The 26,994-nt window shown below is 37.9% G+C and overlaps 1 pseudogene; it reads right to left on the reverse strand.

The window, feature by feature from the left end:
* Nucleotides 1-23,229: 23,229 nt before the first annotated feature.
* LOC145534846 (small ribosomal subunit protein uS10 pseudogene) lies at nt 23,230-23,589 on the reverse strand (annotated as a pseudogene).
* Between the last annotated feature and the right edge of the window lie 3,405 nt (nt 23,590-26,994).

A 26,994-nucleotide genomic window follows, 5' to 3' on the forward strand; every position in this document is an offset into this window, starting at 1 on the left:
AAATTACCAAATGAAATAACTTTATTATCAAAAGGTTTCAGAGATAAAATAAAAGCAAACTGTACACATTTATTGCTTATAAACTGAATAAGATGGTCTCAACTAGTGGGTAGTTTGGATTCAGTTGAATTGATTTATTTTTATTGTAATAATGTATTTTATTGTAATAATGCAAAAAGTGTGGAAAATGTTCAATAAGGCATGAGAACAGAGCTTAAGAAATACAGTATAATATTATGCCCGTTACCAAATACAAAGCATGAAGTTGTGTGACCTTCTACAACATTTGTGATGTAGTTAATGTCATTTATTTTGTTAGCTGTTTCATATTCAAAAAATTAAATTCCTTCAGTATTGTTAGTCATTTTGTTTGACATTAGAATGTAAGGATGAAAAACCTTGGACTCTGCTCTCAAATAATTCAATCTTGTAGGGAAAGCACATATAAACAAAAAAGACAGTGCTTGGTTATAAGGGCATCAATAAATGCCCTAAACATATTCCAGGAACAGCACAGAAGAGAAATACAAGGTTACCAAGTGTGTAATTCTTTCCAGTGATTGGAAGGCCAGCTGAAGATTCAAGGAAGCTGGGATATCTGATGAAAGGTTTGAATGATGAGGAGGTAAGGTCTAACACCTGTAAGTATTTACAATGTAAGATATTGCAACCTGCATGCTTATCTTGCCAAACCTTTCAAATACACACAGATGGATATTGTATTTATCAGGTGAATAAAATTATGAAGTTTTGAGAAATATACAATTTATAGCTGATATCTTTGGGATAGCAGTGTCTTAAAAATGCCAACTAGGCTAGAAGTACATACTCCAGTTTCAGTAGTACCTGTAATAGCCTCTCCGATGGCTTGCTTCTCCATTTCTGATAATATGCCTTTAAAAACAATGTCCTTTAGGGTTCAATGGACCATGAAATAGTCTTCGCAGAAGTACCCCTGGTGCCGGCACTGAGACAAACATTCATTTTGGCTGTCAGCTAAAAGAACTTGGAAGAAATGAAGCACATTTATTATGTGCTGATATATTCTGACTAGATAATCCTTTTTAGTTGGAGGCACTATAAAAGCAAGTGCAGATTACTGGTGGCAAAATAGTGAAAAATAAAATTCAGCTGAGCTGCAAAAGTTTTGCTTCCAATTTCACAGCTGGTTAATTTTCTTTATAAACTTCTATTAAAAAGTTTTGCTGGCAATGAGTATATTATTAAATAAACAATTTATAGTATAGTAAAGTCAGATGAATCAACAGAAGTTCACAATGATAATTTTTTTATATTTAAAAAAATTGATGGTTTTTTCCATTATTATAGGGCCAGTTTGGTTAAATAACTCAACTAATGAGAACTGGCATAATTACTAGCATGAAAAATTAGTTGTAGCAAAATTTTTCAAAACATTTTTTTTTATTTTAGGAAGTAATAAATAATATCCTTTGTGTTTTAAACTGTGGAAAATCAATCCTACATGATGTCGTTTTGTACTCTGAAATGTTAAAATAATAATTTGTTTCCTGTTTAGCCATAATCTTAAAAAAGTGGTAGCAAATGTTTCTAGAAGGTAAATAAAATAAGATTAACTTTTCAGAAGTAAAACAATAGGTATCTTGAACGTGGTACAGCAACAGGTTGACCTGTTTGCAATCTTTCAAAGGAGAAAGAAATATTCATTTTATTTTGCACTGTTAAAAAGTCCCTTACTTCTCTGGTGGTCCAGTAGCTAAGACTTTGTGCTTCAAATGCAGAGAGCCTGGGTTTGATGCCTGATTAAGGAACTAGATTCAACATTCCACTGCTAAAAAGAGTTTGCGTGCTTCAACTAAAAGAGGTCTCAAGCTACAAGTTAAAAAAAAAAAAAAAGAGAGAGAGAGAGAAAAGGTCCTGCATGCCACAGTTAAGACTGGCACAGTCAAATAAATAAATAATTTTTATTTTATTTATTTTTTTTTTAAAGAGGTCCTTTATCAGTACAAAGAAATAGAGGAAAACAATAGACTGGAAAAGACTAGAGATCTCTTCAAGAAAATTAGAGATACCAAGGGAATATTTAATGGAAAGATGGGCTCAATAAAGGACAGAAATGGTAGGGACCTATCAGAAGCAGAAGATATTAAGAAGCAGTGGCAAGATACACAGAAGAACTGTACAAAAAGATCTTCACGACCCAGATAATAATGATGGTGTGATCACTCATATAGAGCCAGACATCCTGGAATCTGAAGTCAAGTGGGCCTTAGAAAGCATCACTACGAACAAAGCTAGTAGAGATGATAGAATTCCAGTTGAGCTATTTTAAATCCTGAAAGATGATGCTGTGAAAGTGCTGCCCTCAATATGCCAGCAAATATGGAAAACTCAGCAGTGGCCACAGGACTGGAAAAGGTCAGTTTTCATTACAATCCCAAAGAAAGGCAATGCCAAAGAATGTTCAAACTACTGCACAATTGCACTCATCTCACATGCTAGTAAATTAATGCTCAAAATTCTCCAAGCCAGGCTTCAACAATTTGTGAACTGTGAACTTCCACATATTCAAGCTGGTTTTGGAAAAGGCAGAGGAACCAGAATCAAATTGCCAACATCCGCTGGATCATCGAAAAAGCAAGAGAGTTCCAGAAAAATATCTATTTCTGCTTTATTGACTATGCTAAAGCCTTTGACTGTGTGGACCACAATAAACAGTGAAAAATTCTGAAACAGATGGGCATACCAGACCACCCGACCTGCCTGTTCAGAAATCTGTATGCAAGTCAGGAAGCAACAGTTAGAACTGGACATGGAACAACAGACTGGTTCCAAATAGGAAAAGGAGTATGTCAAGGCTGTATATTGCCACCCTGCTTATTTAACTTATATGCAGGGTACATCAGGAGAAACACTGGGCTGGAGGAAGCATAACTGGAATCAAGATTGCTGGGAGAAATATCAATAACCTCAGATGTGCAGATGACACCACCCTTATGGTAGAAAGTGAAGAACTAAAGAGCCTCTTGATGAAAGTGAAAGAGGAGAGTGAAAAAGTAGGCTTAAAATTCAACATTCAAAAAACGGAGATCATGGCTCCCGATCCCATCACTTCATGGCAAATAGATGGGGAAACAGTGGAAACAGTGACTGACTATTTTTCAAGAGGCTTTCTCATGATGTACTCTCCATATATGTTAAATAAGCAGGGTGACAATATACAGCCTTGACATACTCCTTTTCCTATTTGGAACCAGTCTGTTGTTCCATGTCCAGTTCTAACTGTTGCTTCCTGACCTGCATAGAGATTTCTGAAGAGGCAGGTAGGGTAGTCTGGTATTCCCATCTCTTTCAGAATTTTCCACACTTTACTATGATCCACACAGTCAAAGGCTTTGACATAATCAATAAAACAGAAATAGATGTTTTTTTGGAGCTCTCTTGCTTTTTCGATGATCCAGCAGATGTTGGCAATTTGATCTCTGGTTCCTCTGCCTTTTCTAAAACCAGCTTGAATATCTGGAAGTTCACGGTTCATGTATTGCTGAAGCATAGCTTGGAGAATTTTAAGCATTACTTTACTAGCATGTGAGATGAGTGCAGTTGTGCAGTAGCTTAAGCATTCTTTGGCATTGCCTTTCTTTGGGGTTGGAATCAAACTGATCTTTTCCAGTCCTGTGGTCACTGCTGAGTTTTCCAAATTTTCTGGCATATCGAGTGCAGCACTTTCACAGCATCATCTTTCAGGATTTGAAATAGCTCAACTGGAATTCCATCACCTCCACTAGCTTTGTTTGTAGTGATGCTTCCTGATGCCCACTTGAGTTCACATTCCAGAATGTTTGGCTCTAGGTGAGTGATCGCACCATCGCAATTATCTGGATCGTGAAGATCTTTTTTGTACAGTTCTTCTGTGTATTCTTGCCACCACTTCTTAATATCTTCTGCTTCTGTTAGGTCACTACCATTTCTGTTCTTTATTGAGCCCATCTTTGCAAAAAATATTCCCTTGCTATCTCTAATTTTCTTGAAATGATCTCTAGTCTTTCCCCTTCTATAGTTTTCCTCTATTTCCTTACACTGATCACTGAGGAAGGCTTTCTTATCTCTCCTTGCTATTCTTTCGAACTCTGCATTCAAATGGGTATAGCTTTCCTTTTCTTCTTTGCTTTTCACTTCCCGTCTTTCACAGTGATTTGTAAGGCCTCCTCAGACAGCCATTTTACTTTCTTGCATTTCTTTTTCTTGGGGATGGTCTTGATTCCTCTCTTCTGTACAATGCCATGAACCTCCATCCATAGTTCATCAGGTACTCTGTCTATCAGATCTAGTCCTTTAAATCTATTTCTCACTTCCACTCTATAGTCATAAAGGATTTGATTTAGGTCATACCTGAACGGACTAGTGGTTTTCTCCACTTTCTTCAATTTCAGTCTGAATTTGGCAATAAGGAGTTCATGATCTGAGCCACAGACAGCTCCCAGTCTTGTTTTTTTCTGACTGTATAGAGCTTCTCCATCTTTGGCTGCAAGAATATAATCAATCTGATTTCAGTGTCGACCATCTGGTGATGTCCATGTGTAGGGTGTTCTCTTGTGTTGTTGGAAGAGGGGGTCTGCTATGACCAGTGTGTTCTCTTGGCAGAACTCTTGGCAGAATTTTGCTCTGCTTAATTCTGTACTCCAAGGCCAAATTTGCCTGTTACTCCAGGTGCTTCTTGACTTCCTACTTTTGCATTCCAGTCCCCTATAATGAAAAGGACATCTTTTTGGGTGTTAGTTCTAGAATATCTTGTAAGTCTTCATAGAATTGTTCAACTTCATCTTCTTCAGCGTTACAGGTCGGGGCATAGACTTGGATTTTCATGATATTGAATGGTTTTCCTTGGAAATGAACAGAGATCATTCTATTGTTTTTGAGATTGCATCCAAATACTGCAATTTGGACTCTTTTGATGACCATGATGGCTACTCCTTTTCTTCTAAGGGATTCCTGTCCACAGTAGTACATATAATGGTCATCTGAGTTAAATTCACCCATTCCAGTCCATCTTAGTTCGCTGATTCCTAGAATGTCGATGTTCACTCTTGCCATCTCCTGTTTGACCACTTCCAATTTGCCTTGATTCATGGACCTAACATTCCAGGTTCCTATGCAATATTGGTCTTTACAGCATCGAATCTTGCTTCTATCACCAGTGCCATCCACAACTGGGTGTTGTTTTTGTTTTGGCTCCATCCCTTCATTCTTTCTGTAGTTATTTCTCCACTGATCTCCAGTAGCATATTGGGCACCTACTGCCCTAGGGAGTTCATCTTTCAGTGTTGTATCTTTTTGCCTTTTGATACTGTTCATGGGGTTCTCAAGGCAAGAATACTGAAGTGGTTTGCCATTCCCTTCTCCAGTGGACCAGATTCTGTCAGACCTCTCCACCATGACCCGTCCATCTTGGGTGGCCCCACACAACGTGGCTTAGTTTCATTGAGTCAGACAAGACCATGGTCCATGTAACAAGATTGGCTAGTTGTCTGTGATTGTGGTGGTTTCTGTCTGTCTGCCCTCTGATGCCCTTTCTCAGTGCCTACTGTCTTACTTGGTTTTCTCTTAACTTGAATGTGAGGTGTCTCTTCACAGCTGCTCCAGTAAAGCTCAGCCACTACTCCTTACCTTGGAAGTGGGGTAGCTCCACCTGGATGCTGCCCCTGACCTCTAGTCAAAGCTATGGTTTTTCCAGTAGTCATGTATGGATGTGAAAGTTGGACTATAAAGAAAGCTGAGAGCTGAAGAATCGATGCTTTTGAACTGTGGTGTTGGAGAAGACTCTTTTTTTTTTTTTTTTTATTAATTTATTTTTTATTGAAGGATAACTGCTTTTCAGAATTTTGTTGTTTTCTGTCAAACCTCAACATGAACAGCCATAGGTGTACATATATCCCCTCCCTTTTATTTATTTATTTTTTTTTATAAATTTATTTATTTTAGTTGGGGGCTAATTACTTTACAATATTGTAATAGTTTTTGCCATACATTCAAGGCAAGCATACTTGAGTAGTTTGCCATTCCTTCCTCTAGTGGACCACATTTTGTCAGTACTCTCCACTATGACCAGTCAGTCTTAAGAGGCTGGGAAAATTGAAGGTAGAAGAAGAGTGTCACAGAATATGAGATGATAGGATGGACTTGCCAATTCAATGGACCTGAACTTGGGCAAACTCCGGATGATGGTGAGGGTCAGGGAGGCCTGCATGCTACAGTCAACGGGGTTGCAAAAAATTAGATATGACTTGGTGACTAACCAACAACAACAATTTCTTTGTAAATGATTTATGATAATCAAAGCCTGTACTTTGCTATCTCTTTCTTCAATTCAAAGCACTTTAGAATTGCACCCTGTCCTATGTGTATTCCAGTCATGAATGAAATAAAAATAGTGTGTGGAATGGTATCCAAGTGTTCTGATCTACAATAGGTGAGGTGGATTTTTAAAAGTAGTGGTTCCGTCATTTTTAGAGCAATGATCTCAATTCACAATATGTCTCAATTCACAATAGCCACACTTATCCTTCATGTTCGTATATACCCTAAAGTACACAGCAGTGGTAGTAGAATCAAGGAGCAATGGTGTCTTGTATAACACATCAAAATATTTTACCACTTACAGTTTAGGAAAATAATCTGCGTAAATAAAATGATCTTTTCTATGGTTGTCTCTTTGTTATTATATAATGGGAAGATTGCTGGATAAATTTTTATCACTTTTTGAAGACTAAGTTTTGGGTATTCTATTTGGAACACATGTTATGTCACATTCAAAATTTATCTTGGAGTTTCAGACTATACCTCACAAAATATATTATTCCTCAAAGAACCCTGTTTTCACAGCCACATGCACAGCTGTAAGCAGCTCTTCCAATAGTAGTGGCAAAGATTAATTTATTTCAGAGGCTAACGATTTCCCCAGGCAATGACAGAGAGCCACTAATCTAAATGAAATCACTTGTAGGTGTTTTCATAAACATATTCTACCATTAATCTTATATATGTTACAATTTTTGACTAAGGAGTGGGTTCTAATGGAAGACAGTAAATAGGTCTTCATTATGTTTGTTATGTAAAATCTGGTCATTACAGAAATGTATTCCATAAATTTCACTAAATGTAAGCTGATATAACTATTTTTCTCACCTATCACTAAGAAAAAAATGAGTTTTAATTAATCAGTAAAATAATATTTTCTTATTTAAAATTTGGCTTTATGCTTTTGGAAAAAGATCTTTACAACTCAGTCAAACATAGGTTTTTTTGTTTTTTAATGTAAGAAAGGAAACATTGCTCCTCTGCCCTCTTACAGTTTCTGGCTGTGCCTAAGAATTAACCTGACATAGGACAGATTAACAGGAGAAAATCATGTGCTATGTGTGCTAAGTCACTTCAGTAATGTCTGCCTCTTTGCAATGCTATAGACTGTAGCCTGCCAGGCTCCTCTGTCCATGGGGATTCTCCAGGTAAGAACACTGGAGTTGGTTGCCGAGCCCTTCTCCAGGGGATCTTCCCAACCCAAGGATTGAATCCTCATCTTCTGCATTGGCAGGTGGATTCTTTACCACTAGTGCCACCTGGGAAGCATTCAGGAAAAGCATCCATGTTTCAGTATTTTTTACATGTACATGGGAGCCTTCTTAAGAAAAATGAAAACGTCAAATTTCAGTTAGAGTCAAATGTTATACAATTAGTCGGACAAAGAGCAGGAAATTATGAAAACTTGACAAGGCAAAGGGATTGAGCTAAGGTAATCATGAAAAAGAGACTAAGAGGATAAGAATTGGTTTAACAAGCTTTCTTTGTACAGATTTCTCTCCACTTCAAATTCCCATCTGTGGTAAAAACATTTCTTTCCTCATGGTATAGAGAAAACAACCATCTCTTGACAGTTTTATTTCCTGCTTTCAGGGAAGGAAAAGAAAAATAGAAGAAGGTCAGAGAGTCCTTGCATCTGCTGTTTTCCAAATGCTTTTAACTTAAAACAGCCAATATGTTCCAATATGTTCCAAAATATAGCATACTTTAGGGGTGGCATGTTCTAAACTCTTTCAAAAATCACCACTATTTTGCATATTGTATTAATTTCTAATTGTTGCTGTATGAAATTACTACTTAGTGATTTCAAGGGCTTCCCCAGTGTCTCAGCGCTAAAGAATCTGCCTCTAATGCAAGAGATGCAGGAGACACTGGTTTGATCCCTAGGTCAGAAAGATCCCCTGGAGGAGCCAACCCACTCCAGTATCCTTGCCTGGAGAATCCCATGGATAGAGGAGCCTGGTGGGCTATAGTCGATAAGGTTGCAAGGAATTGGACTCGACTGAAGCAACTGAGTATGCACACATACAATGGTTTAAAAAGAAAACAAAACACAGATTTATTGTCTAACAGATCTGGAAGTCAGAAGTCCAAAGTGGGTCAGTAGGGTTGTGTTTCTTCTGGAGCAATAGAAGAAAATTCATCTCCTTGTTTCTTCCAGCTCTAGAGGCTGCCTACATGCCTCCGCTCAGCCCACTCCTCCATCTTCAAAGACAACAGGAGGGCATCTTCACATTTCTCTCCCTGTCTCTCCTTCCCTCCATTCTTTTTTGCTTTCCTCCCTCTCTCTCTGTCTCTCCCCACTTCCGTCTCTCCTGTATTCACATCTGCTTCTGTCATCACGTTAACTTCTCTCTGAGTTTCTTGCTTCTCTCTGTTAAGAAGCCTTGTCAGGGATCATCTTCCTATCTCAACATTTAGTTGCATTTATAAAATCCCTTTTAACATATGCGGTAACATAATCACAAATTTTGGCGATTTTAGGATGTAGGCATCTCTGGGTGTCATTATTCTACCTGCCATACATATACAAAAGGAAAAAAAATACATAAGTGAAATAAATAAATTAATTATGGTTTCTCTAAATTTTCATTTCCAGAATTTGTTTTTAAAAGCGCTTTTCTGGGCTTCCCTGTGGCTTAGCTGGTTAAGACTCCGCCTGCTGTGCGGGAGACCTGGGTTCGATCCCTAGGTTGGGAAGATCCCCTGGAGAAAGGAAAGGCTACCCACCCTAGTATTCTGGCCTAGAGAATTCCATGGACTGTATAGTCCATGGGGTCACAAAGAATTGGACACGACTGAGCAACTTTCACCTCCTCCTCACCTCCATAGAGATATAAAACTTATTAAGAAAGTATAAAATCACACATATATAATTCAATAAAATAATTGCATAGTGAACACATGAGGCATGACAGATAAAAATAGATTATTGCTTGTACTCAAAAAGCTCAATTCATTGCTGAATCTTTCCTTCCTCACTCCATTCTGAAAGTAACCAGTCTTCTCACAGCACTATTTGTTTTTTAGTTTTGTCTGTTCTGAACTTTATACAAATTGAATAGGATAGCAAGGCTCTTTGTGTATGTTAGCATGTGTGTCTATGTATGTGTGTAGTTTGCTTTGCTTAATATTACATTTTTTGAAATTAATATATTTTATTTTGTGAATTGTAGCTAATCGTTTTCAGCACTGTATAGTATTCCACTGATAGAATATATCACAATTTATTTATCCATTCTGTAGCTGACAGACATCTTGGTGGTTTTAGTTTAAGGATATTTTGAAAAATGCTTTTTTGAATAATCAATTGCTTGTATCTTGGGGAATACATGTACATGCTTACACTGGATACATACCTGAGAGTGGAATGTCATAGGCACTAGACATGTGTATCTTCAATTTTGAGTGACCTCATTATGCTAATTTCCAAAGTGATTAAACTATATTTCACTCTCATGAGTTCTAGTACTTATTTTACATCCTTGCCAATAGTTTGTCTTTCTCAATACAGCATCCTGGTGTATGTACCAGGAGTTCACATTACATTAGTGTTATATTTTAAGTCGATATTCTCTTGATTATTAATGAGGTTGAGCACTGGAGCATATTTTCACAATGTTTACTGGGATTTTGGAAATCTTTTATACAGTGTCTACTTTAGCTCATTTTTCAATTTGATTATCTATCTTTTTTATTATTATTTGTTAGAGTTCTTTATGTGTTTTGGATCTTAGTCCTTTGTTGATTTCATGTTGCAAACATCCCATACTGTGGCTTGCCTTTGCAAGGGAATTTTTGAGTAATAATTTATTTTTATTTTTAAGGTCCAATTTATCAATCTTTTTCTTCATAGAAAGTGATTTTGAGTTCTATTCAAGATTTTTTTTTTTTTTGCTAGTTTTTCAGTAACAATATTCTCCACTGGGCTTATAATATGTATGTAATGAATAAACATTTAAAGAATGAACAAATGAATTAATAAAAGAGTGATTGCTAAATGATTATCCCATCAGCCTTTTATACTTATGAATGTTATTAAGCGACTTAAGCCCAGTACATAAAGGGCTTCTTTATGTAGCAGCTTCCTTTCAAAACTTCTCAATCATATATGTCTACGCTTCTCTTTAATAGAGAAAGAGAGCTAAGTAATCCATTTTCCAGGCTGTACAAAATTAAGATTTTCTTAACCGTACTCATCAGGGACTTCATATATATATATATATATATATATATATATATATATATATATGACCCACTTTGGACTTCTGACTTCCAGATCTGTTAGACAATAAATCTGTGTTTTGTTTTCTTTTTAAACCATTGCATGTGTGCATACTCAGTTGCTTCAGTCGAGTCCAATTCCTTGCAACCCTATCGACTATAGCCTGCCAGGCTCCTCTATCCATGGGATCCTTCAGGCAAGAATACTGGAGTGGGTTGGCTCCTCCAGGGGATCTTTCTGACCCAGGGATCAAACCGGTGTCTCCTGCATCTCTTGCATTAGAGGCAGATTCTTTACCGCTGAGACACTGGGGAATATATATATATATATATATATACACACACACACATATATATATATATACATATATATATATATATATATATTCAGGAAGATACCTGTGAAAGTAAAAACAGGATTATTATTGTGTAAATATATAAATATTTTATACACACACACACACATATATATATATTTGAGAGCTTATGAGAAGTCCTGCACTTACTGCCTATCCCACCATGGTCAATCACTCAATGTAATCAGTAAATCCTATAGTCTGGTATGTGGTATATGTTCTATCGACTAGCTGACATCATCTATCAACTATATATATATATAATAAGGAATATTTTTTTCTCTTTCTCTCTATCCTCCACCATGGCTTAACTGATTTGTCCTTTATGCAATATTGATGACTATTGGGCTTTTGAGGTCACATGTGTGGTATATATCATCTCTTTGTTCTGTTTAACCGTCCAGGTGATCACCTCTCTGTCATAAAGACAGTGACAGGGAGACTTGATTTACAGCCTGATTTGCTGCAATCCAAGTCCACTCACAGGAGACATGTGGAGAGTGAATCTCTACCTTTTCTCAGGTGTGGTTTGTATGAGGCAGAGATATCAGCTAGTTGATACAACATATTATGGACCACGTATACCACATACTTGTTTTCTTCTAAGCATGTGCTATCCATGTATGTGGTTATAAGACCATAGGATTTACTGATTACATTGAGTGATCATGGTGGGATAGGCAGTAAGTACAGGAATTCTCATAACTTTTCAAATACATATATTTTATATTTATATATTTACACAATAATATTTCTGTCTTTACTTTCACAAGGTATCTTCCTGAAGTCATTTTATTTCCTGAGGAACCGAATAATTCAGCCTGATTCTATATTCAAACTGGGCATGTACATCCATCTCCTTGAGTGGCCAAATCCTAATGATTTGTGAGTGTTTGCCCTCTAGTCTACCCTGTTTGACTTCAATATGGTCTGTCTTTGGTGATAAGCCTAGAGCTAGTTTGTTTTCTTCTAAGTGTGTGCTATCCATATAATGTTTAGTCATCAAAAATATGCAAAGAAACAGACATTTGCTAATGATTGTAATAGGCACCAGCTGGAGTTAGCATCACATGTTTAAAAACAGTCTTTGTTCTTTGTTTCTGTGTTTCAGTGAAAGCCTTTTACTCTGCTATTGAAGCACTCCTAGACTTATTTTTATAATTTATTTTACTTTTAGCATAATAATTTCCCTAAAATAAGTTTTGCAAATAGTGAGGGTGCATAAAAACAAACAAAATGACAATTATCCTTCCCAAACCATCTACTGATTTTCATCTGAAATTAAATATATCAAAATTTTTTTTAGTTACCCAGATTGAAAAATCCATACTTACATTTAATTTTCTGTTTGGGAAGATGTCAAATATTATAGATTCCATTTCTGCAATGTTTCCTCTTTTTTATTTTTTCTGGGACTCAGATTCAAGATCATTGGGTTCTTGAAGCACTTTCAAGTCAACCATTATACTGTTGCTAGATGGTCCTTCCTAACGACCTAACACACATTTAATTGTTGCTCTTTAGTTCTTAGAACATCAGTAGAAAGTGAAAAGTGAAAGTGAAAGTCACTCAGTCGTGTCTGACTCTTTGTGACCCCATGGACTATAGAGTCCATGGAATTCTCCAGGCCAGAATACTGGAGTGGGTAGCTTTTCCCTTCTCCAGGGGATCTTCCCAACCCAGGGATCAAACCCAGGTCTGCTGCATTGTAGGTGGATTCTTTACCACCTGAGCCACAAGGGAAGCCCAAGAATACTGGAGTGGTGGTCCAGTGGTTAAAACTCCACTTTCCAATGCAGAGGATGTGTGTTTGACCCCTGGTCAGGGAGCTAAGATCCCACATACCTCAAGGCCAAACACCAAAGCATGAAATAAAAGCAATATTGTATCAAATTCAATAAAGACTTTAAAAATGGCCCACTCCCCCCACCCCCAATTTTTTTTTTTTTTTTAAATCACATTCATCCTTCAGAACTCTTTTCATATATCTCTTTTGTAATGAGAATTTTCCTGCCTGGGCTCTGCCTCAACCTATATTGGTACTCCTTTCCTTGGCTTTTCTCTTGGTGCCCCTCTTATAGTCTGAGTCTACATATTCCTAAGAATTCTTAACAAACTGGTGCAATTATGCTCTGCGACCATCCTTAAGGAATGGCCGCTACAGTGAAAAATGTAGATGTTCTCTTCAGATTTCCTTGGATCCTTTTACCGTTTCTTGTCCTCCCTTCCTTCCTCCTTTACTCCTACCTGGTACAGTTTCCCTTCCAACAGCCAGAGCCTGCAGATCTTGATCAGAAAACCCTTGGGCTCCTGGAGCCTGCTTGCCCTAAAGGATCATCTCTAAGAACTGTGAGTGCCTGGGAGTTTTTGCTTCCAGGGGAAGCGTTTATTTAACCAATGACCAAAGTGGTGGGAGCCAAGCCCCCCCCGCTCAGGATGACTCAGGAGTGGCTTACCTTGTAGTTTTCCCTTGGGGTTAGCCTGATATTGCCTGAGATGACAGGACTTTGCCTGATATGGTATCTTGCTTATCCTCCACTTCTCTGACCTTCCTCCATTTCCTTCCTAGCTTTTCCCTGGGAGCACCTCCTTCATACTATGTTGTTGTTGTTATCTCTAAATAGTGTTGACTTTTTGTGACCCCCATCAACTGTAGCCTGCCAGGCTCCTGTGTCCATGGTATTTTCCAGGCAAGAATACTGGAGTGAATTGCCATTTCCTTTTCCAGGGGATCTTACTGACCCAGGAATCGAACCCACATCTTCTGCATTGGCAGGAGGATTACTTACCACTGAGCCAGCAGGGAAACCTCTTCATATAATGTACTCAAATGCTTATTTCAGGATCTACTTCTGGGGAATCTGACCTAAGACTGCAGTCCAAATACCTCAAGTAGTTGTCCAGTTTAACTAGACATAATTTTAAGGGATAAATCAAATTGCTTAAGTCCCCATATATCAAGGCAGAATGCTGTTGGTATTCTGAGTAGGTTCTACTATATGGTTGCTTCTGGTCTAGTTTTTAAATCCCCGTGGGTGTTTAAGAGGAGCTGTTGAAGGAGAGAAGGTTAGCATTGATCATTATGCTTATGAGGGAAGACACGCTTACCCATATCAGCATATTGTTATAATGACTCTGATGGAATTGGCTGTAGTTTGTGCCCCTGGTTTGAAGAGCTTGAACTCCTTTGGGCTATTAGAGTCTGGGATTTGATTAGTGCTGGCTGCAGTCTAGTCCCTTATCAGCAATTTCTGCAACACATCAGTTCTGTGTCATTCAGCAATGTCTTTGCTGGGAAATAATTCTGACAATCTAGTTTGCTTTAAATTTATCAAATAATTGTATACAGCCTCGTCTTAGTGGATTTTCCACAAAAATGTTCCATGTTTTCTTCTTGACAAGCTTCATCTCACTTTCTGTTAAGTTGTGATAAGCAGCCAGTGTCTGGCTAAGAGGCCATGGATTGCTGTATTTTCACTTCTGAGGGCTCTATTTAAATACCTGAATTAAACGATGGGATTGTTGGACCTTTAAATTCTATCATTCTCAGAGATCATATAGATATGGCTAAAGTTGGCCTCTATCATTTTTTATAATCTTTTTTCTTAAAATCCAGTATTTCTGCTGTGTTTTTCTTATTGTCTTTTTGAAAATGTTTGGTTATAAGACATTTATATAACATAGGAAAGCCATAATTCCAAGCAATTCATTTTATCGGTTCTCTGTGTTACATTATATTCACAGCACTGCATTTATTTTTTGCCCCACAATTGTCATTGTATGGCATGTTTTGTAGATGGAGAGTTATTGTGGCTACAATTTGTTTGTTTTCATTGTTTTTTAATTTCCAAATAACTTGAGTTCCTTTTCACTGTAGGAAATTATCTTTACTTCCATTAGGGATTCTATTTGTGTTTAAAAACTAGCATTTTGAAGTAGAAGAGTCAGCTACATAAATCAAAAGCTTTACTCTTTATTAAAGTGGAAAATATATTGAAACAGAATATACTGATTGTGAACTTTCTGATTTATTCTAATTTATAAAAATCTGAAAACTAAGTTTTTATATTCAGAAAACTAAGATCATGGCATCCAGTCTCATCACTTCATGGCAAATAGATGGAGAAACAATGGAAACAGTGAGAGACTATTTTCTTGGGCTTAAAAAATCACCCCAGATGGCCACTGCAGCCAAGAAATTTAAAGATGCTTGTTCCTTGGAAGAAAAGCTATGATGAACCTAGACAGCATATTAAAAAGCAGAGACATTACTTTGCCAACAAAGGTCTGCCTAGTCAAAACTATGGTTTTTCCAGTAGACATGTATGGATTTGAGAGTTGGACGATAAAGAAAACTGAGAACTGAAGAATTGATACTTTTGAACTGTGGTGTTGGCGAAGACTTTTGAGAGTCCCTTGGACAGCAAGGAGATCCAACCAGTTAACCCTAAAGGAAATCAGTCCTGAATATTCATTGGAAGGACTGATACTGAAGTTGAAACTCCAATACTTTGGCCACCTAATGCGAAGAACTGACTCACTGGAAAAGACCCTGACACTAGGAAAGGTCGGTGGCAGAAGGAGAAGGGGATGACAGAGGATGAGATGGTTGGATGGCATCACCAACTCAATGAACATGAGTTTGAGCAAGCTCCAGGAGTTGGTGATGGACAGGAAAGCCTGGTATGTTGCAGTCTGGAAGGTCGCAAAGAGTTGGACACGACTGAATGACTGAACTGATAAAAATATGTTTTTATGTACAAAAATACACATCTGCCAGTTAAGAATCCTTTTGTGGATAAATATTTTGATATAAAGAATGAACTTTGTATTCCTTATAGGACATAAAGTGAAAGTGAAAATTTTAGCTGCTCAGTCATGCTCAACTCTTTGCGACCCATTGACTGTAGCCCACCAGGTTCCTCCGTCCATGGAATTCTCCAGGCGTACTGGAGTGGTTTGCCATTTCCTCCTCCAACGAATCTTCCTGACCCAGGGATTGAACCCGAGTCTCCTGCATTGCAGCAGATATTTTAACGTCTGAGCAACCAGGGAAGCCCAATAAGGCATAACAGTAGAGCAAATATAATAAGTGTTTTCACTGCTTTGTTTTAGTCTTAGGAACATGCAACCTAGAGAGAGATTAAATTTTTGTTTCTGATATAATTGCCTTGAGAGAAAGAGGAGAGATTAATGAAGATCTGGTTTTCCTATCAGGAATCAGAGTTGGGTAAATACTTTAAACTTTGAGCTTTGCTATGTAGATGTATAGCTATGAACAGACATTTTCACTAGGACAGAACACTGAAATCTGATCATACTACTGTAGCTCTACCAATGGGAGGCTGATGAGAAGGATGAAGATCCATTAGGTCTACTCATGAGCTATGAATGTCTGTAGGGAAGAAGACCAGACTCCTAAGAGCCTACCAATGGTTGCAAGGGTGTCATTGCTACATTTCTGTACCTTACTTAACTCTTTAAGCTTCTCGCTCTGAGGTTTTGCAACTTGTATTAGCTCTGTCCACATCAAACCTCAATGAAACTTGGCTTCCTTTACTCTGTTCCATAAAAGATGCAATCATGCTCAGCAGAGTGAATCTTGTGCCTGATTCTTGATTCCCAGTGTGTCGAGCAGAATCAGAGTACCATTTGCAGTCTCCATCACATCCACATCAATGCCATTGACCTTGATATTCCCCTGCCTTCTGAAGCCCACCTACTCCTCTCTAGTTATCTGCCTGCCACGTGGAGCAGCCTGGACAGTGGATCTTCCTTCTCTATTCTACTTTATGTTCTCTGAGACCCCTCCTGCTACCCTACTTCCCCTTCCCCTGTGCCTCAGAAAGTCAGCCTGTTTAAAGTCCTCTGAAAGCCTGGTAAATATAATTTTCTCTCTTATTTAATAATAATTTACTACCGTGTTGTATGATACATGCTGGAAAACAGTCATGAACCGAGTAGTACACAACAGAACAACAATACCTTCTCAGGGATGAGAAAGATCAGGTAAGGTCTTCTAAGATCAGATTATTTTTGAACTGATTTTAAAATAATTAGTAAGATACAGGAGGTATAGGGGCTTTCCTGATGGCTCAGCAGGTGAAGAATCTGCCTACAATGCAGGAGACAAGAGTTTGATCCTGGGTCAGGATGATCTCCTGGAGGAGAGCATGGCAACCCACTCCAGTATTCTTGCTAGAAAAATCCCACAGATAGATGAGAGTGGCAGGCTGTGGTCTATGGGGTCTCAAAGAGTTGGACATGGCTAAAGTGACTGAGAACACTCACACAGGAAGTCTAACTGGAGAACAGAGGGTAAGAGAGAGCATTAAAAACTTTCTAGATATAAAGTGTTCTTAAAAATGAGACACTGTGACTCATTCTCTTAAGTGGATTTCCATGAGAAACAGATTCTGAGTTGGAGATTTGCTGCAGAAGTTTTATTGGGAAGAGCTCTTGGGAGCAAGAGCACTACAGTGGGATGCTGGACTGGGCAGAGATGTGATGTTAACCATGATGCTGTTGGAACAGAAGTCTCATGAGATCTGAAACTCCAGAACTGAGCAGTCTCTCAGTGTTGTCTCCAATGGAGGTGAATGGGCTGGACTTTAATATCCCAACATTGACCAACAATTAAATGCAGACTGTCTCTGAGAAGAGCACATCAATAGAAACAGGAGGCTTCTTCTGGAGGAAAATGACCAGAGGCAGCTGGGGGAATTAGTGTCAGACTCCTGAAAGGAATCTGGGAGGCACATCCTAGCATGTACCTCTTCCACTGTAGAATTCATCATTCTTCAGTTATCAACTTTGACAGCAGATACCAGCTGTTCTCTTCTTGCACTGACTAGAGAAGATATACCATATAATGAAACTGTACACATTGGTATAACTGATGACCAGTTTGACTGAGTACTAGAAAATTCATCATCTTCTATTGTGTCAACTTTCCTGAGACATACAGGCATAAATAATGCCTTAACTTTTTATTGAAGTATTTACCATCTTTACACTGGCTGATAATTATAGTATATTATCTTTACCCTTGTTGACAATTTTGAAAGTCTATGACAGTGACTTGAAGATTTTAGACCCCTTGATAGGCAGAGTTAGATTTAATCTTGTGGGTATAGAGAAAATGATCTCGATGACTTATTTGGGACTAAGTGAGCTTGACTTTATTCTGATGTATGGTTAAATTTTATGATAACTGATTCAGTCCCTCTTGAGAAATTCTAAATGTCAACTGATGCTTTTCCAATATGTATATTATAAATGTTTAACACAGTAAGGTCACAGGTATAAAAGTATAGATAGGCCTATAATGGATTTATTAATAATGTGACACTATCAAAAGTCTAATGTTTCTAAATACCTTGTATCACAACTTAATTTTTTATATCACTAAGCAGTAGATTGTTTTATATTAAAGATTTTCTATTACAATGATTGCAATACCTAAAATCATTGAAGGCTGACATGGTATAAAATATAAAGATGTATATTCACATTCATGTATACATAGTCATGTATACATAGTTGTCTTTGTCACATGAAGAATGCATGCACTTTATTTTCAAAGACTGGGTCAGTGTATTAGAAGTGATTGCATTTTTAAATGTGTATTTCTTCTTGTTTTTTTAAATATTTATTTTTAACTGATGATTGGTTTACAATATTGATTTCCATCATACATCAACATGAATTAAGCATAGGTGTACATATGTCCCCACTCTCTTGAATCTCCCTCCCCCATCCCACCCACTCCCACCCCTCTAGGTTATTACAGAGCCTCAGTTTGAGTTCCCTGAGTCATACAGCAAATTCCTATTGCCTATCTATTTACATATGTTAGTGTATATGCATCTCTGCTACTCTCTCCATATATCTCAAAAATGTGAATTTTTGATAGGCAGAGAAATTAAAAGAGAGTTAACTGGTTGAGTCAGAGTAAAAAATGTACATTCATGATTCAAGAAAATTTTGTATTATATGTATCTACAAAAACTAAGTTAACATGTGACCTAAGGAGAGTATCAGATGACCATGTCATTAACTAGGAAATAAAGCATTTGGCAAAATTTAGCACCCTTTCATGATAAAAACTGAGCAAACTAAGAGTGAAATGGACATTTCTTAATCTTCTAAAGAACAACTAAGTAACTCCTACATCAAATAAATACTACATAGCTATATGTTAAATGCTTGATCCAAAATGAGAAATAAGAAAAGGATGAACATTCTCTTATCTTTTACTTAATATTACACTGGAAATCTTAGTCAGGGAAATAATGTAAGAAAATAAAATAATGGCATAAATCCTGGAAAGGAAATTACTCAGGTTAACAAGTGAATTTAGTAAAATAGAGCATATAGTCAATATATAAAAATCAAATAAATATAAATATTCCAGGAGTAGATAATTAGAAAATGAAATTTTTTTAAATTAAATTATTTATTTTATTTGGGGGCTAATTACTTTACAATATTGAAGTGGTTTTTGCCATACACTGACATGAATCAGCCATGGGTTTACATGTGTTCCCCATCCTGAACCCTCCTCCCACCTCTCTCCCCACCCCATCCCTCTGGGTCATCCCATTGCCCCAGCCCTGAACATTTGTCTCATGCATCGAACCTGGAATGGCGTTCTGTTTCACATATGCTAATATACATGTTTCAATGCTATTCTCTCAGAACTTCCCACCCTCACTTTCTCCCTCAGAGTCCATAAGACTGTTTATGCATCTGTGTCTCTTATTCTGTCTCACATATAGGGTTATCGTTACCATCTTTCAAATTCCATATATATGCATTAGTATACTGTATTGGTGTTTTTCTTTCTGGCTTACTTCACTCTGTATAATGGGCTCCAGTTTCATCCATCTCAATAGAACTGATTCAAATGTATTCTTTTTAATGGCTGAGTAATATTCCATTGTGTATATGTACCACAGCTTCCTTATCCATTCGTCTGCTGATGGACATCTAGGTTGCTTCCATGTCCTGGCTATTATAAACAGTGCTGCGATGAGTATTGGCGTACACGTGTCTCTTTCAATTCTGATTTTGTTGGTGTGTATGCTCAGCAGTGGGATTCCTGGGTCATATGGCAGTTCTATTTCCAGTTTTTTGAGGAATCTCCATACTGTTCTCCATAGTGGCTGTACTAGTTTGCATTCCCACCAACAGTATAAGAGGGTTCCCTTTTCTCCACACCCTCTCCAGCTTTTATTGCTTGTAGACTTTTGGATAGCAGCCATTCTGACTGGCGTGAAATGGTACCTCATTGTGGTTTTGATTTACATTTCTCTAATAATGAGTGATGTTGAGCATTTTTCATGTGTTTGTTAGCCATCTGTTTGTCTTCTTTGGAGAAATGTCTGTTTAGTTCTTTGGCCCATTTTTTTGATTGGGTCGTTTATTTTTCTGGAATTGAGCTACAGGAGTTGCTTGTATATTTTTGAGATTAATTCTTTTTCCATTGCTTCGTTTGCTATTATTTTCTCCCATTCTGAAGGCTGTCTTTTCACCTTGTTTAGAGTTTCCTTTGTTGTGCAAAAGCTTTTAATTTTAATTAGGTCCCATTTGTTCATTTTTGCTTTTATTTCCTTTACTCTGGGAGATTGGTCATAGAGGATCCTGCTGTGATTTATGTCAGAGAGTATTTTGTCTATGTTTTCCTCTAGGAGTTTTATAGTTTCTGGTCTTATGTTTAGATCTTTAATCCATTTTGAGTTTATTTTTGTGTATGGTGTTAGAAAGTGTTCTAGTTTCATTCTTTTACAAGTGGTTGATCAGTTTTCCCGGCACCACTTGTTAAAGAGATTGTCTTTTCTCCATGGTATGTTCTTGCCACCTTTGTCAAAGATAAGATGTCCATAGGTGTGTGGATTTATCTCTGGGCTTTCTATTTTGTTCCATTGATCTATATTTCTATCTTTGTGCCAGTACCCTACTGCCTTGATGACTGTGGCTTTGTAGTATAGCCTGAAGTCAGGCAGGTTGATTTCTCCAGTTCCGTTCTTCTTTCTCAAGATTGCTTTGGCTATTGGAGGTTTTTTATATTTCCATACAAATTGTGAAATTATTGGTTCTAGTTCTGTGAAAAATACCATTGGTAGCTTGATAGGGATTGCATTGAATCTATATATTGCTTTGGGTAGTATACTCATTTTCACTATATTAATTCTTCCGATCCATGAACATGGTATATTTCTCCATCTACTTGTGTCCTCTTTGATTTCTTTCACCAGTGTTTTATAGTTTTCTATATATAAGTCTTTTGTTTCTTTAGGTAGATATATTCCTAAGTATTTTATTCTTTTTGTTGCAATGGTGAAGGGTATTGTTTCCTTAATTTCTCTTTCTGTTTCCTCATTGTTAGTGTATAGGAATGCAAGGTATTTCTGTCTGTTAATTTTATATCCTGCAACTTTACTATATTCATTGATTAGCTCTAGTAATTTTCTGGTAGAATCTTTAGGGTTTTCTATGTAGAGGATCATGTCATCTGCAAACAGTGAGAGTTTTACTTCTTCTTTTCCTATATGGATTCTTCTCATTTCTTTTTCTGCACTGATTGCTGTGGCCAAAACTTCCAAAACTATGTTGAATAGTAGTGGTGAGAGTGGGCACCCTTGCCTTGTTCCTGACATTAGGGGAAATGCTTTCAATTTTTCACCATTGAGGATAATTTTTGCTGTGGGCTTGTCATATATAGCTTTTATTATGCGGAGGTATGTTCCTTCTATTTCTGCTTTCTGGAGGGTTTTTATCATAAATGGATGTTGAATTTTGTCTGGAGTACCTCAGGAAACAAGAAAAAAATCAAATAAATAACCTAACTCTACACATAAAGCAACTAGAGAAGGAAGAAATGAAGAACCACAGGGTTAGTAGAAGGAAAGAAATCTTAAAAATTAGGGCAGAAATAAATGCAAAAGAAACAAAAGAGACCATAGCAAAAATCAACAAAACTGAAAGCTGGTTTTTCGAGAAGATAAACAAAATTGACAAACCGTTAGCCAGACTCATCAAGAAACAAAGGGAGAAGAATCAAATCAACAAAATTAGAAATGAAAATGGAGAGATCACAACAGACTACACAGAAATACAAAGGAGCATAAGAGACTACTACCAATGGCTATATGCCAATAAAATGGACAACTTGAAAGAAATGGACAAATTCTTAGAAAAGTATAACTTTCTAAAACTGAACCAGGAAGAAATAGAAGATCTTAACAGACCCATCACAAGCATGGAAATCGAAACTGTAATCAGAAATCTTCCAGCAAACAAAAGCCCAGGACCAGATGGCTTCACAGCTGAATTCTACCAAAAATTTAGAGAAGAGCTAACACCTCTCTTACTCAAACTCTTCCAGAAAATTGCAGAAGAAGGTAAACTTCCAAAGTTATTCTATGAGGCCACCATCATCCTAATTCCAAAACCAAAGGTGCCACAAAAAAAGAAAAATACGGGCCAATATCACTGAAGAACATAGATGCAAAAATCCTTAATAAAATTCTAGCAAACAGAATACAACAACATATTAAAAAGATCATACATCATGACCAAGTGGGCTTTATCCCAGGAATGCAAGAAAATGAAATTTTTAAGAAACATCCCTCGTGATGTATCAAACAACAAAAAGTTCAAGATAAGCAAAATCTCTCTATATTTAAAAGTACAAATGTTTCAGGGTAATTAAAGGAAACCTAAGTAAATACAGCAACAATAGTTTATAAACTATAAGACTCAATACTGTTAAGATTTTTTTTTCCTCTTTGTGTTAGTTTTCTAAAGCTGCCGTTGAAAAATACCACAAACCGAACAGTTAAATAATAGAAATTTACTGATCACATTCTAGAGGCTAGAAGGCTGAAATTGAAACCTCTCTGTTGGCTATGAGGGAAAATCTGTTCCATGCCTCTCCCTTAGATTATGCTTGGATTGCTGGTAATCTTCTGTATTCCTGGGTTTGCACATGCATCACCCTAATCTCTACTTTTCACATCACATAGTATTCTGCTTGTGTGTGTCTGTCTGTATCCTAATTTCCCCCTTTAAGAAGGACACCAATCATATTGGATCAGAAAGCTAATACTCCAATATGGCTCTATCTTAGCTAATTATGGATATGTATGCAATAGCCCTCTTTAAAAATAAGACTACCTTCTTAGGCCTGGTGGGTTTATAACGTGAACACGTGAACTTTGTGGAGATCAAATACTCCACATAATACTCTACAAATTCATCTACAATTTTTTTTTTAACAACTGATTATTGATTTATTAAAAAGGTTGATTTAGGCATCAGCAATGGTGACTTCAATCTCAACTTCTGACTCAATACCGATGGAAGTGATCTGCTTGACAATTTCAGAAGGGCTGTGCAGGTCAATGAGTCGCTTGTGGATCCTCATTTGGAATCGATCCCAAGTCTCAGAACATTCACCACAAGGAGTTTTCCTTGTAGTTATTCTCAGAGTCTTGGTTGGCATCCGAACTGGTCCTTTCACTTTGAGATTCTTTTCCTTCGTGCCTCTGATCAGATCAGCACACACCTTCTCCAGAGACTTCACGTTGCGGCTGGTGAGAGTGATCCTAATCTGGTGAATGGCCACCTCTGGCTCCACGGAAGTCTTGCCAGTGTCTTTAAAGGCCATGGCGGCCGCTCGGCTTTCTGACCGACTTGGTCCTCGGCGAGAGCGAGCAGCAGTGAGTCAGGAGCAGGAGCGGGCAGCACAGAGCTCCGCTTCAGCGGTGACAGCGCCTTCCTCAAAGAGCTCATCTACAATTTTAACACAGTCTCAACAGAATTTCCCAGCTGCTGCTGCTGCTGCTGCTGCTAAGACGCTTCAGTCGTGTCCGACTCTGTGCGACCCCATAGACGGCAGCCCACCAGGCTCTGCCGTCCCTGGGATTCTCCAGGCAAGAACACTGGAGTGGGTTGCCGTTTCCTTCTCCAATACATGAAAGGGAAAAGTGAAAGTGAAGTCGCTCAGTCGTGTCTGACTCTTAGCGACCCCATGGACTGTAGCCTAACAGGCTCCTCCATCCATGGGATTTTCCAGGCAAGAGTACTGGAGTGGGGTGCCATTGCCTTCTCCGAATTTCCCAGCAGGGGTTTTTAATTGTTTGTTTGGTAAAATCTTCAAAACTCCTTGAAAGGAAGACAAATTGGAAGGTGCACACAACTTGCCTTTAAGACTATATAAATCTATTGCATAATGCTCAAGATACATGGTATTGATTTAACTTTGGAAGAATAGATTAAGAGAACAAAATAGAGGGTTCAGAAATAGCCGAAGCACATAAGGTCAAATGATTTTTTTATAAAGTTGCTGAGGTAATTCAATGGGGAAAGAATTGTCTTTTCAATACCATGGCAGTGAAACAACCTGAGAAATATTTATAAAAAAATATTCTCAAATCCTTCCTCACACCATATATGAAAATTAATTTTTGGATCATATTTCAAAAAGAAGAAAATTGCTAGAAAAAAACAGAAGACAACACCTCTACACCACTGAGTAGGAAATACTTTTTAGGACACATGAAAAACTAAGCATAAAAGTTTAAAAAAAAAAGAGCAAACACATACATGCTCACATGCACATATACACACTACATAAATGGTAAGATGTTCAGTTCAGTTCAGTCGCTCAGTCGTGTCTGACTCTTTGCAACCCCATGAACTGCAGCACTCCAGGCCTCGCTGGCCATCACCAAACCCCGGAGTGCACCTAAACCCATGTCCATCCAGTTGGTGATGCCATCCAACCATCTAATCATCTGTCATCCCCTTTTCCTCCTGCCCTCAATCTTTCCCAGCATCAGGGTCTTTTCCAGTGAGTTAGCTCTTTGCATCAGATGGCCGAAGTATTGGAGTTTCAGCTTCAACATCAGTCTTTCCAATGAACACCCAGGACTGATCTCCTTTAGGATGGACTGGTTGGATCTCCTTGCAGACCAAGGGGCTCTCAAGAGTCTTCTCCAACACCAGAGTTCAGAAGCATCAATTCTTCGGTGCTCAGCAGTCTTCATAGCCCAGCTCTCACATCCATATATGACCACTGGAAAAACCATAGCCTTGACTAGATGGACCTTTGTTGGCAAAGTAATGTCTCTGCTTTTTAATATGCTATCTAGGTTGATCATAAATTTCCTCCCAAGGAGTAAGCGTCTTTTAATTTCATGGCTGCAGTCACCATCTGCAGTGATTTTGGAGCCCCCCAAAATAAAGTCTCTCACTGTTTCCACTGTTTCCCCATCTATCTGCCATGAAGTGATGGGACCGGATGCCATGATCTTAGTTTTTTGAATGTTGAGCTTTAAGCCAACTTTTTCACTCTCCTCTTTCACTTTCATCAAGAGGCTCTTTAGTTCTTCACTTTCTGCCATAAGGGTGGTGTCATCTGCATATCTGAGGTTATTGATATTTCTCCCTGCAATCTAGATTCCAGCTTGTGCTTCGTTCAGCCCAGTGTTTCTCATGATGTGCTCTGCATATAAGTTAAATAAGCAGGGTGACAATATACAGCCTTGATGTACTCCTTTTCCCATTTGGAACCAGTCTGTTGTTTCATGTCCTGTTCTAACTGCTGCTTCTTGACCTGCATACAGGTTTCTCAACAGGCAGATCAGGTGGTCTTGTATTCCCATCTCTTGAAGAATTTTCCACAGTTTATGGTGGTCTACATAGTCAAAAGATTTGGCATAGTCAATAAAGCAGAAATAGGTGTTTTCCTGAAACTCTCTTGCATTTTCTAAATCCAGCGGATGTCGGCAATTTGATTTCTGGTTCCTCTGTTATTCTAAAACAAGCTGGAACATCTGGAAGTTCACAGTTCACGTATTGCTGAAGCCTGGCTTGGAGAATTATAAGCATTACTTTACTAGCGTGTGAGATAAGTGCAATTTTGCGGTAGTTGGAGCATTCTTTGGCATTGCTTTTCTTTGGGAATAGAATGAAAACAGACATTTTCCAGTTCTGTGGTAACTACTGTATTTTCCATATTTGCTGGCATATTGAGGGCAGCACTTTCACAGCGTCATCTTTCAGGATTAGAAATAGCTCAACTGGAATTCCATCATCTCCACTAGCTATGTTGGTAATGATGCTTCGTAAGGCCCACTTGACTTCACATTCCAGGATGTCTGGCTCTAGGTGAGTGATCACAACATCGTGATTATCTGGGTCATGAAGATGTTTTTTGTACAGTTCTTCTGTGTATTCTTGCCAACTCTTCTTAATATCTTCTGCTTCTGTTAGGTCCCTACCATTTCTGTCCTTTATTGAGCCCTTCTTTGGATGAAATATTCGCTTAGTATCTCCAATTTTTTGAAGAGATCTCTAGTCTTTCCCATTCTATTCTTTTCCTCTATTTCTTTGCATTGATCACTGAGGAAGGCTTTCTTATCTCTCCTTGCTATTCTTTGGAACTCTGCATTCAAATGGGTATAGCTTTCCTTTTTTCCTTTGCTTTTCACTTCCCATCTTTTCACAGTGATTTGTAAGGCCTCCACATACAGCCATTTTGGTTTCTTGCATTTATGTTTCTTGGGGATGGTTTTGATTCCTGTCTTCTGTACAATGTCATGAACCTCCTTCCATAGTTCATCAGGCACTCTGTCTATCAGATCTAGTCCCTTAAATCTATTTGTCACTTCCACTGTGTAGTCATAAGGGATTTGATTTAGGTCATACCTGAATGGTCTAGTGGTTTTCTCCACTTTCTTCAATTTCAATCTGAATTTGGCAATAAGGAGTTCACGAAACGAGCCACAGTCAGCTCCTGGTCTTGTTTTTGCTGTCTGTATAGAGTTTCTCTATCTTTGGCTGCAAAGAATATAATCAATCTGATTTCAGTGTCATCCCTCTGGTGATGTCCATGTGTAGACTCTTCTCTTGTGTTGTCTGAAGAGGATGTTTGCTATGACAGGGCATTCTCTTAGCAGAACTCTATTAGCCTTTGTCCTGCTTCATTCTGTATTGCAAGGCCAAATTTGCCTGTTACTCCAGGTGTCTCTTGACTTCCTACTTTTGCATTCCAGTCCCCTATAATGAA

Source organism: Giraffa tippelskirchi, chromosome 2, assembly GCF_054371585.1.
Source record: "Giraffa tippelskirchi isolate mGirTip1 chromosome 2, T2T-mGirTip1v1.2.pri, whole genome shotgun sequence".
Classification (NCBI taxonomy): Eukaryota; Metazoa; Chordata; class Mammalia; order Artiodactyla; family Giraffidae; genus Giraffa; species Giraffa tippelskirchi.